The sequence below is a fragment of the Microtus pennsylvanicus genome, chromosome 1, assembly GCF_037038515.1.
Source record: "Microtus pennsylvanicus isolate mMicPen1 chromosome 1, mMicPen1.hap1, whole genome shotgun sequence".
In the NCBI taxonomy this organism is placed as follows: Eukaryota; Metazoa; Chordata; class Mammalia; order Rodentia; family Cricetidae; genus Microtus; species Microtus pennsylvanicus.
The window spans coordinates 55,924,510-55,941,423 of NC_134579.1; positions in this window are offsets into that span (position 1 = coordinate 55,924,510).

Below are 16,914 nucleotides of genomic sequence, written 5' to 3' on the forward strand. Positions count from 1 at the left end.
CAGGATTTAAGTGAGAATGATGAATGAAAATATCATAACTTTATCAATATCCAATTTCAATGATATATTGACTATCTTTTTATATATATTTTATAATTGCCTTTCTGCTCAACAGCTGTACACATCATAAATATAGGTCTTAATGGATGAATAAGTGCTGCCTTTGTTTACTTCATGAATAAAGATTATGTTTTAAAGAGTTTAGTAGCATTTTATGCTTATTTATCCTTTAACAGTTCTTTATACCCAATTCACCAATTGCTATGAATCTTGATTGCCCTTTATGCCATTTCTGGTGTCCGGTATATTTCTTTTCAATCTGCTGTTGCTTGATACTTTGTAAAAAGTAATCTTAACTTGAATGTAAAAATTTTGATTCATGATATTTTAAACCTTATACTTAGTGAATGAATGTAGTTTGGATGCTTGACTATAACCATATTTTCTATGAAAAATCACAGATGAACCTTATTGTTCAAAAACTCAAGATATTAATCTGTTTCTGTGTATGTTTATAAGATTTTTCTCTGTGTACATATTTATATTTTTTAAATTGTTGTATAACCACAATTTTTGTAACGGTATCCCTATGTTTTACAATGGCATAAGTAATGGAAAAAAAAGACAAAAACTGATAATAGGTTGTGGATCTTTGTGTGTATATACATCTTCGTGTGTGTGTGTGTGTGTGTGTGTTTGTGTGTGTGTGTGTGTGTAAGAGAAATAGAAAGGAGAGAGAAGAATGAATGCTGGAGAAAAGCATCTAATCTAATGCTTAACTGATTAACAGACTAACTCATCCATAGTTTTCTTTTCTATTCCAACTGAAATGTTTATTAAACTCCTTTTTCTCAACTTTCTGTTACATTTTAAAGCTTTTGTTACTCAAATTAGTACAGAATATTATTTTGGCTGGCAGAGTCTTACCTCTTTTATTTGTTCATTTGAACTAATAGGTATCTGATACCATATTTCCTTATGAGTTAGCTCAACTAAACTTTACTTTCACTCCTATCATCAAGGCAAAATAAAATAGAGTCTGAAAATGTACAATGTAAAAAATATGTGAGAATTGTGACCTAGGCAGTCAGGAATGGCAGTTCCATTCCTTTAATCAAAATTGAAGACTGAAACTATCATTACGGCAGCCCCAATATTTCAGACAATATTGCAGGGTGGTCTTTTCCAATATACATTATCCCAAGGTTTAAATCCAAACCACATCATATTTAAATAAATCTAAAAGCATATTCAAATAAATAGCCTATAGATGGACTTTGATAAAGGTAAACTTCACAAATATGACCACATCAACATCTAGTGTGTCCTAAAATTAAAAGTCATTAAAATAATTATTTTACAATAAAGATTTACTTACTCTGTAAAAGTTTTGCTTCCTTAAAATGCTCTAGAGTAACCTTTTAGTATAAATAATTTAACTGCAAAAATATATTATATATATAAAGTTTAATTTCCTTTTTTAAATTAATCTATGCTTTTCAGTTAACCAAAGATCATTACAAAGCATCTTTTAAACCCAACCAAAAACCTCAACTGATTTAGTTTATCACCTATGTTAATAAAAAGCTCTGTCTCTCCCATAGTTGCATAAAATTTTCCAATGAAGGAAAAACGTAAAGTAGATTTTTTTATGATAGAGTTTTTTTTATATATTCAGGTTATATGCCTATGTTGATATTTATCACCCATGTCTTCATCATGAAGCTCCCAATTCCAGAGAGATACAAGCATTTTTCCTTAACATCAGCACAGATTATTACTGGTTATCTTTTCTCTGAGTTAGTTCTCAACAGGAAAATCCCTAGTGTCTTGGCTGCGCACACGAACCTAGTTGAGGAAACTTCAGGGATCCCCTTATTTGTGCATTAACTTAGTTATTACTGTCATACTCATTCACTTTGAGGAAATCTCTCAGATCTTGCCATTTTACCCCTGACATCTCAAGTGACTCTGTTCGTGCAAGGTATTTTTCTAACTGCATAAACTAGAAATCATTTCATGTGTGATCTCTTTGGGAGGCTACATGAGTAAAGGTTAATTTTACCCTTTATTTCCAATGCATCACCCTCTTTGTAAATGCAAGAGAATTACTGCTTATATCCTCATTGACTTTCAGAGATTTTTAGTGACTTGGGCATTTTTCAAAAATCTCCAAACAATATCCATGAGAAAGTATCAATTGAATGACAAACACAGATTGAAACTGATTCATTATAGATGAAACCATAATGTGTGTTCCTGAACTTAATCACATTTTTAAAGCACTTTCTCAACAGAAAAAGAAATAGAGAATGTGTCCTCAAAAAAGTTATAAAAAATTCCACAGCTTTCTTATATGTATCAAAACTTAGATATAACCCAAACATTTATTAAAGGCTATTTAATAAAACATTTGTGCCTATAATACCCACTCTTCAGTAATAAAAGTTAATGAATGACAAACATGGAAAAATATTATTGATTATCGAAATCACTGTTTTAAAGGAAAAGAGCTCGGATACCAAAGAATATGACATACTTGAATCCGTTTGTAAGAACTGCTAAACCAGGCAAAACTTGTCTGGAATATGGTTAAGCAAATCTAAATTCTAAGAGAAGTAAGAGAAGTATTGACAGGAACATACATAAGGATGGTTTTGGGTAATGGGAATGTATTCTACTTTGTTTTTATGGCAATATAACTGTACAATTATAAAATTTTTATCAAATAGTAGATATCTGTTTTTTTGGTTAGATTTGAATAATACTATGGCAAACATAGAATTATAATAGAATACAGACTAAATTTCCTTAAGTTCTCGCTTGTTGTTTAAGGACCAAGCTTATTCATTTATAATCCCCCAGCTTCTTTTTTCTTTTTAGTTTCCTCCAAGCACACTCAGCAATGGAAGTTCTCCCATGCTTTAATCTTTCTCTTTTTGTAAATAAGTAGTAGATGATTATAACACATGATGAAATTCTGAGTAGACATTATGGTAATGAACTACTTATGTGTAACATCATAGCAATCCAGTTTAGCCTGTAGGAGATGTAATAAATTATCTGAGAATAAATTTAAAGTAAAATTTTAAAAGACTCCATGTTCATTTCTAACACTGCAAAATTTTTCATACAATGTACTTTGAACATGGCTCTCCCCCACTAACTTTTCCCAGATCCTTCACACTTCCACCAGGCTCCCTACCCACTCTCCTTCAAGTTAATTCTTTCTCTCAAAAGCACAAATTTAAAAAACTAAAACAAAAATACACATAAAATAAATAAAACCCTGCACTTTCGTTTGTGTTTACCAAATATTCCTGATCCCCACACCTTCCCTGGAATATAGTTGATATACCTAGCATCTCTCTATTGAAGAAAACTGATTTTTTTCTTCTTAAAGCACATATCAATTGCAAACAGAGAGAATCAAATATGAATAATGTCCTTAGGAAAAAAGGAAAATATAGAGTCAGCCAGAAGATGCCCACAAAGAGAAGCCTGGAACAGATTCCTTCCTCAGAGTCCTCGGCAACAGCCCACTCTCTTAACTCTTTTGTTTCTGTCTTACAGCCTCCAGAAATATGATATAGGATGTTTCTGTTTCCTTTAAGCAACTCAGCCAGCCATACTTACCTATATCACTAAGTAAAGTGATGGATCTCATTAACAAAGATTTATAATGTGTAGCTCAGCCACCAATTTTATTAGTAATTCATGGGTTAAATTAAATATGTCTGTTTTGAGTTTGTTATGATGCCATAACAACAGAAAAACCAAACTTTTTTTTCACAGATTCTGAGGCTGAAAGCCATAAGCAAGGCTGCCAGTTTCATTGGATTATTATTCCAACCATATGAATGTTAGTAACTTTAATTTCCTCTCTGCAGGCTGTTATTTCAAAATTGTTACACTAAGAATCAGGGAGAATTATAGGGATTAAATTCAGTCCAAATATTACTTAATAAAGGTCCACTAAAGAGGATTAATAACTACAAAACATTATTTCTAAACTGCCATTTAATATGTTTAACTTCTCACTTTGAGAACCATTAAATTATAATGTTCAAATATTAAAACATAAAGGCATAAAATGTTTAAACAAGAATGTCTTAATTAGAATCTACATAAATGACACCTGAAAAATCGCAAGCTAATTAGTATTACAGTGTTCAAACCTTAACACGATCACAGCATGTTTTATATCTCTGAAATATTTTATAGGAATATCTTAACTAGTCGGCCTTTGCACACTCTTCTCTAGTCCTGGAATAAATGTCTTTCTTCTTTTTTATTTACCTTTCTGCTGCTTTCCTGCATTCTGCACTGTGTGATTCTGTTCATCTAAGAACCACAGACATCAAGGGTGCATCTGAGACATCTTAGCTTTCCTGAAAGGTCTTATCCAAACTAGGAAGTTTTCATGATTGCTTAAATTCTGTATATCACCTAATACTTGAAGCTTATGTTCTGACTCAGAAAAACTTATCTTTTAATGATTATAAGACAAACTGTAATTGGTATATTTTTTATTTTCAATTTATATTTTCTCAATTACTTAAAATGAAAAGCAGCTTTGATTTTTGTATCAGGGTTCTGTGGGATGAGCCTTTCTGATTCCCCCTTCTTCACACTTTGCCTTATCCCCAGATCTAGACCAGGTCCTCACTTCTAGTATCCTGGAATAGTCTGTGTTAACTGCCCCAGTATCCAGAAGGTACACTGCCCACAGCCTACAGACTCTGATCAGAAGACACAGCACAGAGTCCCTCATAACACCTGACTTGATCACTTTCCTCTGGCATCTAATCTCTCTGCAACCATGTTCCTTACATGTAGGATCCAACCTGGAAAATCCAACTGATCTCCATTTTGCACACCATCTGCAAGAGCTATCTCTAGCCTAGATTCCGCATCCAATGCCCTAGCCCACATTTGTCAGCCCTACACAATGACCCTCCAACTCTATTATCATACCAGACATACTCTATATACCAAGACTGTTCTCCATGTCTACCTGACATAATTGAACACACACACACAACATGAAACTTTGAAATCTAATCTTGACACATATATGCCAATCTATTCCAGCCTTCTGTATCCATATCAGATGCAAAACTTACAAAAAAAAAACCATATACCAAAGTCTCTTTACAAAACTACAAGTTGGAAAGATCAGGGCAACCCCTCAAAATACAATAGTCATATAAAAATGTTCTCCAATGGGAATGACTTAGCAAAATCCCAGAAAACAGTTTAAAAGTACATTAATAAACTTCACAACATAATTCAAGGAGCTAAAAAAAATCACAAAGAATTATTTCCATAAAATTGAAAACATTAGCTCAGAGGTACTGATTTTAAAGATAATAAATACCCAAGTGATGTGAAAGAAACCACAAACATAAGGCTGAATGAAATGGCAAACACAATCAAAGATTTGAAGTCTGAATTCAACAAAAATGCTAAATATAGTGAAGATAATTCAAGCTAAAATAAGGGTGAAATTGAAAAACTATCAACCCAACTTGAACACTCGAGGGGAAAGTTTACAAGTAGAATGGATCAAGTAGACAGACAATCAGAACTAAAATGTAAATTAGAGGAACAAAAAAATGGGCAAAAATATAAAAAAGAATTTAAATGAACAGGAAATGGAGATACAGGAAATGTGAGACACCATGGAAAGACCAAATTCTCAAACTATAAGAATAAATGAGGGAGAAGAATCACAGGACAATGGCATAGTCAAGATCTTAAAAAAAAAAAATTCCAGAAGGTCTTCCCCCTACCTCCCCTTTTTCTACTCTCCCCCACCCTCCCAGCACATCCCCATCTACTCCTCAGAGAGAGTAAGGCCTCTCTCCCATGAGGAGTCAACGAAGCCTGGCATATCAAGTTGAGGCAGGACCAAGCTCCTCCTCCCCCCAGCATCAAGGCTGAGCATGGTATTATACCATAAGGAATGAATTCCAAAAATTCAGCTCATGTACCATGAATAGGTCCTGGTCCTACTGTTAGAGACCTCACAAAAACGCCAAGCCACACAGTTGTCACCCTCATTCAGAGGACCTAGCTCAGTCCCATGCAGACTCCCCAGCCCTCAGTCCAGAGTCCATGAACTCCCACTAGCTTGGAACAACTGTCTCTGGGGGTTTCCAGGTCATGATCTTGACCCCTTATTCATATAATCCTTCCTCTCTCTCTTCAACTGGACTCCCAGAACTCGACCCAGGGCTTGTCTGTAGTCCTCTACATCGGTTTCTATCAGTTACTGGATGAAGGTTCTATGATGACAATTAGGGTAGTCACTAATTATAGGAAAGACCAGTTCAGGCATATTCTATTATCCCAACAACTATTGCTAGGAGTCTTAGTTAGAGCCATCTTTGTGGGTTGCTGGGTGTTTCCCTAACCCCTGTTTACCCCTAACCCAATAGTGGCTTCCTCTGTCCAGATAGCTCTTTCGTTGCTCTCCCTTCCATCCATCCCCAACTCAACCGTTTTGTTCCCTTATGGTGCTGTGCTATCCCTCTTTCCTTGCCCTCTTTTTCCCCTGCCCACAGTTTACCCAGGAGATCTTATCTATTTCCCCTTCCTAGGAGGATTCATGTGTGTCCCTCTCAGAGTTCTCCTTGTAAACCTAGTTTCTCTATTGTGTAGAGAAGTGAGACCAAAAATTCTACCAGGGAACTCCTACAGCTGATAAACACTTGTAGTAATATGGTAGGACACAATATTAACTAAAAAAAAATTAGTAACTCACCTATAATCAAATGATTAACTAGCTGAAAAAGAAATCAGAGAAACATTACCCTTTACAATAACCACAAATAATATAATATATCTTGGGGTAACTCTAACCAAACAAGTTAAAGAACTTTTAGGCTTTCAAGAAGGAAATTGAACAAGAAATCAGAAAATGAAAAGCTCTAGGATAGTTAATATTAATATAATAAAAACTGGCAATTTTTAGCAAAAGCAATCTACAGATTCAATGCAATCCTTAACAAAATCCCCCAAAAAGTTCTTCATAGACCTCAAAAGAACCATACTCATTTTTATATGGGAAAGCAAAAAGCCAGGATAACCAAAAGAATCCTGTACAACAGAGGAACTTCCAGAGACACCTCCATCCCTGACTTCAAACTCTACTATAGAGTTATAAAGATGTGGGAAGGTCTTTGGTTAATCAACAAAAAAACCCTGCTTGGCCTCATAGCTTAGAACATAGGTGGGTGGAGTAAACAGAACAGAATGCTGGGAGGAAGAGGAAGTGAAGTAAGACACCATTTCTTCTCCTCGCTGGAGCAGATGCAATGCTGCTCTTCTCCAGGGCAGATGCAATAAAGCTCCGACCCAGGATGGACGTAGGCTAGAATCTTCCCAGTAAGCACACCTTGGGGTGTTACACACATTATTAGAAATGGGCTAATCCAGGTGCAAGAGTTAGCCAAGAAGAGGCTAGATATAATGGGCCAACCAGTGTTTAAAAGAATACAATTTGTAGCTGGGCAATGGTGGTGCACGCCTTTAATCCCAGCACTTGGGAGGCAGAGGCAAGCAGATCTCTGTGAGTTCTAGACCAGCCTGGTCTACAGAGCTAGTTCCAGGACAGGCTCCAAAGCCACAGAGAAACCCTGTCTTGAAAAACCAAAAAAAAAAAAAAAAAAGAATACAATTTGTGTGTTGTTATTTCGGGGCATAAGCTAACCAGGCAGCTGGGAGCTGGGTGGCAGGAAAGCAGCCCGCAGCTCCTACAACACTATAATAATAAAAATAGCTTAGTATTGGCATAAAAATAGATCCATGGATCCATGGAATTGAGTTGAAGACCCTGACATTAATCCATACACCTCTAAACACATGATTTTTGACAAAGATGGAAAATTGTACAATGGAAAAAATAAAGCATCTTCAACAAATGGTACTGTCAGAACTGGAAGTTGACATGTAGAAGAATGCAAATAGATCCATATTTATGCCTATACACTAAACTCAAGTACAATATGATCAAAGACCTCAACATAAATCTAGTTACACTGACCCTGACGAAGAAAAAGTGGCAAGTAGCAATACTAGTAGCATAGACACTGAGAGCAACAATTAATAAATGGGACCTCCTGAAACAGAGGAGCTTCTGTAAGGTAAAGGACATTATAAATAAGACAAAATGGCAGCCTACAGAATGGGAAAAGTTCTTCCCCAGCCCACGTCTGAGAGAGGGTTGATATCCAAAGTATACAAAGAGATTTTGAATTGTAGAATCAAAACCAAAAATTCTAGGCCAGCCAGGTTAAATAGTAGAAACCCTATATTTAAAAAAAAACAGAATCAGTGTTGGTATTTATATGTGTTAAGACATCTGTTCCCTAGGTATTTTAGTAGAAGGGTATAGTAAAAGAGAAAAAGACTTTTCAAATATAAGTTTTAAGTTGCAAAATAATTTCAGAAATGACAAACTAGTGACAATAAAATATGACTTACTATAGTTGATTGAAAATTTTATGAAAATAACTGGGGAAGATAAAACCAGAATTTAGTCATTTCTGCTTGTTTTCTGAGTACAAAAATTATAAATAATTACAGAGGGAAATACACTGTTATTTTCCAAACTATTAGATGAGTGTAAAACATACTAGGAAAAAGAACAAGTTCTGGAAATGAGAAAACTGAAAATTTACTAGGTATACATATTTTATCAAGTTCTTAACTCCAATAACCTCATTTTCTCAGATATGGCTACAGTGGTGATTAAAAAAACACTAAGATTTACATCAGATGTAGAATGTCAGTCTCAAAAGTATTTACTCTTAACTCTGGAGACCTAGCTACTGAAGTCATGGATTTTGGAGGAGAATTTGCAACCAGCACTGTACTAAGCTAGAAAAATTCTTACCATATTCTAAATACTTATTGTTATATTCACAGAGGAGTGCAGACTTCACCCCTCATCAAAGAAAAATCTCTTTGCAATAGATGGAGACCATCACAGGAAACACAACTAAGAAAATGCAGATTTGTGGATCTCAGTGTTAATAGATATATCTATAAAACAACTCCCACACCTAAATATCTGGGAAGATGGTTTTTGTCAGTCCTGAAAAATGCATACAAGTAATATACAGACTAAGCAGGTTATATATAGTAATACAGTGTTACACATTAATTACAGATTAGTTACAGATGAGTGTAATAATTAAAGAAAAAGGTGGCCATGAATTGTATAGAATGAAAAGAGTGAAAGGGAGATTGTTGGAGGGAAATGAAAGGGGAAAATTATGCAATTACTGTATGATCTTACACATAATAGGAAAATATTTGCTGTGGTTTTGCTTTTTTAATTCACAAAGTCTTTTTCAAAAGCCATGTTATAGAAAGACAATAATTATTAGTTGGATATTTTCTTTCAAATCCATTTCTTTAAATTTAACATTATTGAGAGTGGGGACATGACTCAAACATTAAAAGCACTTGCTTTTATTGCAGATGACTTAGGTTCAGTTGACCGCACACAGATGGCACCTAACAAGAATTCTGTAACTCCAAGTCTGCATGATCTGACACCAGGTATACATGTGGTATACACACATATAAGCAGACAAAATACTCATACACATGAAACAGAGTAAATAAGTCTGAAAAAAATATAACTTTATTGATTTCACTTTAAAATATATTTTTAACATTACTTTCAGTTAAAATCATTTCAAAAAATATGAAATAAAGTTCTAATAGATCTCTTTCACTTTCCAATTCTTGTCTTCTGAAGTAACTATTTTATAGTACTTGATTTATCCATCTACACTCCATTCAACAACACAGGAAACACACACTCATATCCAGAATTAGTTTTATTCTCAAAAGTATTGTTCCTTATTTTCCTGCTTCATAATGTAATCATGGAGTAGAGAAATGGCTTGGTTGGTAAAGTGCTTGACACGCAAGCATGAGGACTTGAGTTTAGTCCCAGAAAGTATGGAAGAAGCTAGACACAGTGATGTACACCTGAAATCCCAAGCTGGGCTGGCAGAGCCGGGAAGACTTATGCTGATTGCTGGCCAGACAGCCTTGCTAAATTTCTGGGTTTCAGGTTCAGTGAGAGACCCTGCTCAAAAATTAAGGTAGCAATTTTATAAGACATCTGCCATGCACAGGTGCATGTGTGCATACATGCATGAACATGTGTACTCAGAAAATTCAAATTATGTCTGCTTATTCCAACTTTGAATATTGAAACAGACATGATATCAATTCTAATGATAATTTACAAAAATTAGCGCATAAAATGTTTCATAAATTAAAGAAAAAGCCAAAAAAACCCACATAGCATCACAGATTATAACAGAACAAGTTTTTGTTTTAAAAGTATAGATAATGTATGGTTTACAGTAATATTTAAAGCCTAGGAGATAATATTATGACTGATCAACCAAAAACTGGTGATCCATTTCACATTAAACTGAATATAATAATTTTGCTTCTTGAAATAAATAATATCCCAAATGCCTTTTTGACATCTAGGCCTTATTATAATAAAGAAAAACAGAATTACCTTTCTATTTCACAGTAAATGTGTATTTCTCAGTACTGTTAAGATATTCTGTGTGTCTCTGTAATGTTCTCATTATTTTACAACTTCAGCTAACACTTGTATTCAACCCTGAGCAACATAGAGATTACACAGACAATTGCACCCATCCCACATTGATTATCCTGCATGAAAAACTTCTTCCTGTGCTGTCTAGAGTTTACTAGTTTATCAGTTCCTAATTACATTTCATGAAAATAGCCCTCTGGAGTTTCTTTTAAAATCAGGGGAGAATTTGACTACATTTGCAAAACAAAAATGTACAAAAAACAATTAATTAAATCTTATTTTAAAGTTAAAATATATACAAAAGTCAAGACACAGACAACCTCTTTTTTTCTCCTTATAGGTTTTTAATCAAATTTAAATACAATAAAATTGGCTCTAAAGTTTTTCTCATTTATCAGAACAGAAAAAATAAATCCAAAACTTATCTAGACTTGAAATGACTTCTTTTAGTTAATCTTATATCAATTGTTTTTCTCTGATAAAAGTGGCATTAACTTTACTAAAGAGCACTACATATTTTATTACAATCCACTTAAATTCTCAGTTCCATGACTTGGAAGTTTATCTTTAATAACAACTGATGAGTCATAGCAGAATATTTTATTCCTTTTTTTCAGTATGACCATAAGGTAATATATACTTTTATCAATTATTTGAGATTGAAATTAACATAGATTGCTTCAAGCTTTGAGTTCTTTCAGTAAAATCATTTTAAATCAGACATAAGTTGGTCAACATGTTGAATACAGTGGGTTTTATTTGGACACGTGTGGCCAAGGAATCCTTAAATTAAAACACAGTTAAGAACTACTAGGGAGTGTTATTTAGTGTGATGTGTGTCTAGATCTTGATATGTCCAAATTTAAGTACTCAAGTTGAATAAGATACATTGTTTATATATTTGTTTTTCCCTATCTTATTTTCCTTCTGTGTAATGTGAACAAAAAAAAAATCACTGGAAACTACTTCATAAACTTTTGTGAAGATTAAATAAAGAACTGTGAAGAAATGAGATATCATCTGGAATAGGACATGTGCACAATAAGCATTAAGTTATTAATGAAGTATAATGGCTCGAGGCCCTCTATCAAGAAGAGAATTAAGAAACATTTTAAATCCCAATTAAACATATTAAGCATAATGATAAGTACTAGATTTAGGTTACTTTGTTTTCCTACTTGAAATAAACATTTATATCATAAATCAAAATGGGAACATGAAGGTATTAAATTCATTTTCTACATATGGTTGATGATAGATTTGATGGGGTTAAGGCATATTCTATCAACTATGGACCTTAAACATTTTCAGAAACAGCAAAAAGAAACTGAATCCTATTCTTGGTTCTATCCATAACAAGCCAAAATCTTCCCAAGGGTCTTGTGAGATGGTTTAGTCAATAAATGCTTGCCTTCAAACCACAGGGACATGAGTTCTATCCTTAGACCCACTGTTAGGAGAAGCCTGACGTCGATCCCTGAGACTTAATTGTCAAGTTCCAGGCCAGTGAGAGACTTTCTCAAAACTGTGATGGTAAGTTCCTGGAGAATAATATCTGAGACTGTCCTCTGTCTTCCATAAACGTACACACATGTGTATATACACTTGTACACTTACATGAAAGCATACATAATGCACACACAAAAACACATCTCTCATTCAAGTAAATTTTGGCTTGTATCCAGAGAAAATGAATATTCCTGTCTCTGGAGATATATTGACAGAAAAAAGAATCTCAGTAGGCTTTTTGTTATATCAGATCCTCCTTGTCCAATTATAATTCTGCACAATGATCCAATTCTTTAACCGAATAATCAAAAACTACCTGTTTCTTCAAATCTTCATTCCTGAAGGCTCTCATGTTATGTCAAGTAGATATTAGGTCTGACTGTATTATTGTATGTCCTTTGCTAGAGATGCATTAACTTTGAATTTGCTACAGTAAGAACAGAAATCTTTATTTCTTTATAGGATTTCAAAAGCACATCGCCTATGGACAAAGAAATTGATATTTTTTTGAAACCTTGAACTAGAGAACTATGACTCCCTAGAGCATGGAAGCACAAAGAAGAGAAAAAGCAAAATATGGCCACCGAGCCATTAATTTCATCTGCAAGTTCATGGTGGATCCAGTAGAGGTTAATTAATAAACAAGGTTGAATTAGAGGGAAGCAGGACTAGACATACCTTTGGCTGTTGGTTGGAATATGATTATACTCATCTAATAAGCACTTAAAAGATTGTAACCATTGTTAATATTATCTAGTAAACTGGTAATTGCTTTATAATTACTTTTTTGATAATTCTAAAGTTATTAGTAAGCCAGTTAAAACTGGAAAAGTTCATGTGTTGTCATGCTCTTTTCTACTTTCTCTCCTTTTTCTGCTACACAAGAAAACAACAATTCCTGCTGACTTAAGTCACAGGTGACAGAAAGGCACTCCCAACAAATAACAGTAAAAATTCAGAAAATATTGCATTTTATGGAAATTTTTACATGAAACAGTCAAACCTTTCAGGTTGAGGACAATAGGCAATATATTCTCGGCGCCTAATGCAGCCTCTAATCTAGTATAAACTAAAAATTTCAGCTCTTTATGGAAATTACTTGCAGCAATTTTAATTTTAAGGCTTTTAAAATGCAAAGACCCCCTAATGAGAATCCTTTTCTACTTCAGTTTCCAATATTGTTATTTCACTTAATGTGGCTCCTAGGAGTTTATATTTTCTTTTCAAGTTCCTAACATGTTAGAACCATATTGTGGATTAATGAAAAAAATTACAAAATTGTTTTTGAACCTTACTTTCACATTTAATAGTTCACATCTTCTGTGAAGCTTCGGGAACGCAACAAGAAAAATAAAGATAAAATTACACAATAAACTTTCTCAGTCATTTCTTTAAAAAATAAATGATAAAAGCACTAACCCAGTGTTTATATCATTGATAAATACAGAGATAAACAATTCATATTCATTAATATTTGTTAATATTAATTAAATAGTGAGGATGCTTAGATCATAAAATCTGCCTTACTGAGACTCTGATAATGTTTTTTCGTTGGGGAGAGGGTTCCTTTCAATTTGTAGTATTTTCAGTAATATAAAATACCCTTATGTTAATTTTCATAAACCTTTCAAAATCTATAGTCAAATAATGTAAGGTTTCTGGTCGTTTGTTAAAATACTTGTTATATAATACCAGTTAAGTCAACAAAATCCCTCTATGCTGCTGTCTATATGGGGAGACTTACAGTTTAAAAAGACAATTCAGATTATGACAACTTTATAGTTTATTTAAGATTCATACATGGATTGGAAAAAAATCTGCAGATTCTCACTGGCATGATGTAGGCTGTAATCAAAGTAGGATTTCAATAATATAAAAGGTATATCTTATGGGTTGTAAAGGTTGCAATCTACTCACAGATTATTTGTAATGAATTTGTGTCACTCTACAGGTCTTTGTACCCAAGTGAACGTACATCATTTTTAAAAATGTTAATTACTTTTATTCATTTTGCTTAAGCATGCCTATGTGTTAACTAACAGGCATTATGTGGGTATGCAGTAAAATTTAAAGTTCTAATAATCTAAACTTTTAGTCTAAATTCTGCATATGACATAGAACATATATATTTACCTGTATATATTAGTTAAAATGAATATTCCATTAGTTATTATTGATCTGAAAAACATACTTAGATGTTTTGTATTTTCTTCCTTTTTCTAGAATGATTGAAATATAATTGATAAATCAAACTTACATATACCTCAAAATTTTTAATGTGACAGATTGATATTTGTTTTAGCTTCTTTTGATTATTGTAACAAATGCCATGACCAAAAGGACTTGGGGCAATGAATTTTATTTGGCACACACTTGTAGGCCATGGACAATCCTTGAGATAAATTAAGGCAGAACTCAAGCCAGAAGTTGGAAGCTGAACACTAGCAGGAATGCTGCTTGCTGGTTCGGTCAGGCATATGCTTATCTAGCTTCCTTGCACAACCTAGGACAAGCTGCCAAGTTATAAAGCCACCCACAGTGAGCTGGACCATTCCACATTAATATGCACTCAAGACAATCCTCCATAGATATATTCACAGACCCAACATGATCTACACTGCCCCTCAACTGAGATTCCTTCTAAAATGACTCAATTAAAGTTAACTAGAAACATATGCATTCACATTATTAAAGGATGTTAAAGAGAAGCTAATTATCATAGCCATCATTTTATATAATTGACATTCTTTTCTTTTTATATTGAAACTATTTAAAATCAGCTTTCTTAGAAAACTTAGCATATGTTAAATTCTTAAAAGTATAGCAACCATGCTAGGCAATAGAATTTGAGAGCCATTCATTTCCTGTTAAAAGTATATATATATATATATATATATATATATATATATATATATATATATAGCCGGGCGGTGGTGGCACACGCCTTTAATCCCAGCACTTGGGAGGCAGAGGCTGGCAGATCTCTGTGAGTTCTAGGCCAGCCTGGTCTACAAGAGCTAGTTCCAAGACAGGAACCAAAAAGCTACAGAGAAACCCTGTCTTGAAAATCCAAAAAAAAAAAAAATAGTATATATAGACTTATATATAATACAATGTATAAAATATATTATATATTATATATACTTGTATATAGAAATTAGGAAAATATTATATGTATTATATTTTCCTACTTTCTTACAATATGCATGAAATACCAAGCCTTCTCTGCTTTTTGAGGTTGTTTTTTTTTTTACAACTCATTTATGTGTGCATCATTCAGTATTGTCTTTCTTGCATAGATTATTTCATTGACTATGCGGTCTTCCAGCTTAACTACTTGTTGCATATAAGAAGCTTCTTACTGAAGAATGAGCAAAACACTTCCAAAGAAAAGCATAAAAGATAAAAGACCTCACCATGAATTCAGTTGCATTAACTGTGATAGAAAAGAAAGTGGGAAATAGCCTTGAACATAATGGGGCAGGAGACAACTTCCGGAATAGAACAAAAATAGTGATGTCACTAAGATCAACAATTAATAAATGGGTACTCATGAAATTGAAAAGCTTTTGTAAGGCAAAGGATACCATCAATAAGACAAAATAGCAACCTATATAATAGAAAAGTTATCTTTATTGCCACCACATCTGACAGAGGGCTGGTTCCAAAATATATAAGAATTCAAGAAACTAGACATCAACAAATCAAATAATCCAGTTAAAAATGGGGTACAGATCTAAACTGAAAATTCTCAACAAAGGAATCTCAAATGTCTGAGAAACTTTTAAAGAAATGTTCATCATCCTTAGCCATCAGGGAAATGCAAATCAAAATGACTCAGACTCCACCTTCCACTTGTTAAGTCAGTGAAGTATATTAAATAGGTGCAGTGAGTGAGAAAAAATATACAAGAAATCTGAAACAGAATTGGTTTGCAGAAAGCAGATTGCCGGTTGGATCAGGAGGCTAGAAATGAAGTCATTTGAGCATTGAGAAGGATATTTGCAAGTGGTTATTATGGATGCTGGTATTGGATAATAACAAATTCCATGGAGCATTCAGGACAAGAAGCTTGGCTGAGCTTGGAAACTGCTGAAAAGCAAGTACTTATGAAGCCACTGCTAACTCTGTTGTGAAAGGCAAGAAAGAATAATGTGCAGGTTTTTAAAAGCAGGACATTTTTTACAGTGGAAAACTTTTCTTTATGGTTTGGCAAGCATCTTCCATATGCTTACACACTTTTCCATAGGGATAGAGTTACTAGGAGGCAATGGAACCTACAAGATGCAAAAACAGCTTACATTGTTGGACATGTAATGTCCCAGTGGATTTTCAGAAAATAACCAGTAGTTACTTTATGCTTCTCAGCTATGTTGAGAGCATGCCGCTCCAATACATATACTCTACTTCCGTTGTCCTATGCTCTCATTAGAAGCTTGAGGGAGTGTAGGCACCCAATCTTCTACTGGAAGCTACAGAACTCTGAGCTAATTAAACACTTTTTCCCTCTTTATCAATTAATAATAACCTTGAGTGTTCCATTTTAGTAATGTGAAGCAGATTAAAATAAAACTCTAGTGTGTTTCATACAAATGACATCATAGTCCTAAACAAAAAAAAATTGTTGGTATGTCAGAAAAATAAACTTAAAGGGTGGGGACAAAAGATGATGAAAGATAAATGCTGGAGCTCAAGTGACAGCAGGGGGCTCTGATAAATCCCTATGCTGCTCATGCTGTGCATTAGTTAAAGGCATGTAAACAACAAGAATAATAGGTGAAATTTTGAAATAGCAAAATGGA